At 54.3% G+C, this 4,328-nt stretch overlaps 1 pseudogene; it reads left to right on the forward strand.

Annotated features, from left to right (window-relative positions):
• Positions 1-335: 335 nt before the first annotated feature.
• Positions 336-2,192, forward strand: LOC123158748 (FT-interacting protein 1-like; annotated as a pseudogene).
• Positions 2,193-4,328: the final 2,136 nt, after the last annotated feature.

Genomic DNA, 4,328 nt, shown 5'->3' on the forward strand with positions numbered 1-4,328 from the left:
TGATGACAATAAAAGAGCACACTCATATAATAGGCTAGGGCCTTCTCAGTGACAACATTTGTACGACATTAGAGGCATGACACATAAATGATGCAAACATGGTGCCAATCTACTATATTACTACGCTCCCTAGGATCGGAGGGCGTCTAATTCAATTGAGGATATTTATTTTGAATTTACCTTTTAATTTTGATTTGGTCAACAATTTTTCAAGGAGCTCTCTCAATCAATTATTATATCACTAAGCTCCCTAGGATTGGAGCCCCTGATTCATTTTAGTAGGACATTTATTTTGGATTGGCGGCGAGCGTGGGCGTGGCGGAAGAGCCGGGTGGATGCACCACGGCGGCAAGATGGTGCTGCAGAGCGAGGTCATGCACGCGGTGTGGGTCGGCACGCAGGCTGACGAGGCGTTCGGGGACGCATGGCACGCCGACGCGGCGTCGGTGCGCGGTGGCGCTGATGGTGTGGCCGCGGTGCAGAGGACGTCGAAGCTGTGGTACCTCCGGATAAACGTGCTGGAGGCAGAGGACGTCGTGACGGGCGGCCTCGTCGGCGACAAGGTCCGGCAGCACGTGGAGATCTTCGCCAAGGTCCAAGTAGGCTGTAGGCGGCAACGGCATGATGCTCCGGACCAAGCCGTGCGCCATGAGGAATCCGACAAGTCTGGCGTGGAACGAGGAGCTGCTGGTCTTCGTTGCGGCGGAGCCGTTCGAGGATCCGGCGGTGCTCATCGTCGAGGCCCGGGCGCACCCACGGCAAGGACGAGATCGTCGGGCGTGCCGTGCTGCCGCTCACGATCTTCGATAAGCGCCTCGACCGCGTGGCGATCCACTCGCAGAGGTTCAGCCTGGAGCCGGCCGGCCACCCGTTGCGCCGGCCGGAAGCCACTTTCGCCGGCCGCCTCCACCTCCGGGCGTGCCTGGAGGGCCCGTACCACGTCACGGACGAGCTGACCATGTACGTCAGCGACACGCGCCCGACAGCACGGCAGCTTGGCGGCCGCCCGTCGGTGTGCTCGAGGTCGGCATCCTCGGCGCGCAGGGGCTCACTCCCATGAAGACCGCCGACGGGCAGGGCACCGCCACCGCCTACGGGCAGAAGTGGGTACGCACGCGCACCGTTGTCGACTCGTGTAGCCCCCGGTGGAACGAGCAGGGCACCATGTTCGACATGGTGCTCACGCTCGCCATGTTCGACAACTGCCACCTGGGCAAAGCTAATGCCGCCGCCGGCGACACCGTCCTCAGAGACCAGGTGATGGGCAAGGTGTACACCAACGCGCACCCGCTCGTCGTGCTACGCCTCGCCGTGCGCCTCACCTCCGTCTCTCTCGCCAGCGTCGTGTGCTTGTACGGAGGCCCCTCCTCCCGAAGATGCACTACGTCCAGCCGTTCGCCAGGCGATGAGCATCGTGGCGGCGCGGCTGAGCCGGGCCGAGCCGCCGCTGCGGCGGAAGGTCGTGGAGTACATGCTGGACGCGGGCTCGCACCTGTGGAGCATGCGGCGGAGCAAGGCCAAGTGGCCAACTTCTTCCGGTTGACGGCGCTGCTATCCGGCGCGGCCAGCACGGCGCGGTGGCTCGTGGACGTGTGCCACTGGAGGAACCCGGTGACCGCTGTGCTCATGCACTTGCTCTTCGTCACGCTCGTGTGCTTCCCGGAGCTCATCCTGCCAACCGTGTTCCTGTACATGTCCATGGCCGGCCTCTGGAACTACCGGCGCCGGCCCCGCCGGCCGGCGAACATGGACGCGAGGCTCTCGTGCGCGGAGGCGTCCCACCCCGACGAGGTCGACGAGGAGCTGGACACGTTCCCGACGTCGGAGCCGAACGACGTGGTGCGGCTGCGGTACGACCGGCTGCGGAGCGTGGCCGGGCGGATCCAGACGGTGGTCGGGGACGTGGCGACGCAAGGGGAGAGGGTGCGGTCGCTGCTGGCGTGGAGGGACCCGAGGGCGACGGCGCTGTTCACGGCGCTCTGCCTCGTCGCTGCCGTGTCGCTGTACATGACGCCGCTCCGGGGCGTGGCGCTCGTCGCCGGGCTGTACGCGCTCCACCACCCGCGGTTCCGGAGCCGGATGCCGTCGGCCGCCGGCAACTTCTTCAAGAGGCTGCCCTCCAGGGCCGACACCATGCTTTAGCATGTACTGTGTTCTAGTAGTATAACATAATCCTAAAAGCAATTGTAAGAAAAACATGAGATAAAATCATGCATCAACATTTTTTTTGCGAAAAAGTTAGGGTTTTTATTTCAAAATAATAGAGTTACAATCTTCAGCTACTAAATTGCTGATGCATGGGGTGGTTGACCCAACCAACAGGCTGTGCTATCACCACATCTAGCAAAGTTCGCTAAACAATGTGCAGCTCTATTCTGTTCACGAAGGATTTTAACAGGAATAACAACCCTATCACTCAAATAACTTTTGATCTCCGAAACCAAATGGCCATATGATAATCTATTAAAGGAATCCTGAGAGAGCATCTTGAGGGTCACAACACAATGAGATTGAAGTAGGATTGTAACATCTGAATGTTCCACCGACAACTTGAGCCCTTCCATCATAGCATGTAGTTCTGCTTCTAGGGCATCATTGCAATGAAAGAGTTTGCGGTAGGACGCAAAAATAACTCCACCTCTATCATCTCTTAGAACCATGCCTGTGCCCGCCGAGCCATCCACCGGGTTAAACGAGCCGTCGGTCGACAACGCGACCTCGCCTGCTGAAGGGTTGGTCCATGGCCTGCAGGGTACAGGGGGCTCTGTATGTTGTACGTGTGTGTGTATTTCTGTTGTCATCAGGGCTTTTCCTTTAATAATCTCCTCCATACTCACCGAGATTTGATTGGAAATGTTGTAATAGCTAGTTAGAAACGAACAGGAGACTTCCAGTGGTGGGATTGGTTTACCATGTGTTATTTCGTTTCGGAGGTGCCAACTTCGCCACAAAACCATAATGATCCTGCTCCTAATTTGTTCATGTGATTCAGCAAGAAGATGAAGGAGCCATTCGTCTCCTGTACATATAATGTCCAATCGGTTCGGTAATGGCCAGACCAACCGCATTGTATCCCACAAGAGAGCTGCAGTAGGGCACACTAGTAAGGCATGAAATGAAGATTCCTTGTCCCGATCGCATAGACTGCAATACGCGGATGTCCCTAGGTGCCTCCTGCTTTTCTCTCATTTGTGGGTAATGATCCCAAGCCGACTTGCCAAGCAAAATGTCTCATTTTGGGAGGTACAGCAGCGCCCCAGACTAGCTTCCATATAGCTTCCATATGGGTCGCTCACCTCTGTTAAGGCGGCAATTGCATTTTGGCAAAGTCAGTGTGAACGGCAGACCCCTTGGGATCCAGGGGTCCCTCCACACTCGTATACTTGCACCATTTCCAACGCGCCAAAGCATCCCTTTCTTTACTAATTCCAAGCCATGCTCGATTCCTTTCCACACCGCTGAACTATTAGTCGGAAAAACTGTATCTCCCAGGTTCCCATTTGGGAAGTATTTAGCCTGAAGAAGTCTTGCACAAAGTGATTCTGGGGACGTAAGAAGCCTCCAGGCCTGTTTGGCCAACAAGGCCTGGTTATAAGCTCGCATATCACGAAAACCAATGTCCCCTTTAGTTTTTGGGAGGGTCATTTTTTCCCAAGCAACCCATGCCATCTTGTTCTTACCATTTTCCACACCCCACCAATATTGTCTGATCATTTTTGTCAAGTCATCACAAACAGAAGGAGGCAGCTTAAAAATACTCATCACATAGACTGGGATGGCCTGAGCGACGGCCTTTATCAACACCTCCTTACTAGCAAACGAAGAGTACCGTTCACTCCAGTCAACCAAATGCTTGCTCAATCTGAACTGTAAAGACTCAAAACGATCTTTATGCATTCTCCCTTCTGGAACAGGGAGCCCCAAGTACCTAGGTTCAAATTCTTGTTGTGTCACGCCCAGAATATGCTTTACATCATCAGCAACTTGATTAGGACAACTGTCAGCAAAGAGGATGGAGCACTTCGAAGGGTTTATGAGTTGACCCGTAGTTGAAGCATAAGTGCACAAAACATCCTTGACAATCGCAGCATAATCGCTAGTTGCTTGAAAGAAAAGCAGAGAATCATCCGCAAACAACAAATGTGAGATAATAGGAGCTCTTCTACATATTTTGATAGCTTCAAGACCTCTTTGTTGGAAAACATTATGTAATAGAGCAGACAAGGCATCAGCCACAAAAAGGAATAAAAAGGGTGATAAAGGGTCGCCTTGTCGCAAACCATGGGAAGGTGTAAATTGCTCCAAGAGACGTCCATTAAATTTCACCG

The sequence above is a fragment of the Triticum aestivum genome, chromosome 7B, assembly GCF_018294505.1.
Source record: "Triticum aestivum cultivar Chinese Spring chromosome 7B, IWGSC CS RefSeq v2.1, whole genome shotgun sequence".
Taxonomy (NCBI): Eukaryota; Viridiplantae; Streptophyta; class Magnoliopsida; order Poales; family Poaceae; genus Triticum; species Triticum aestivum.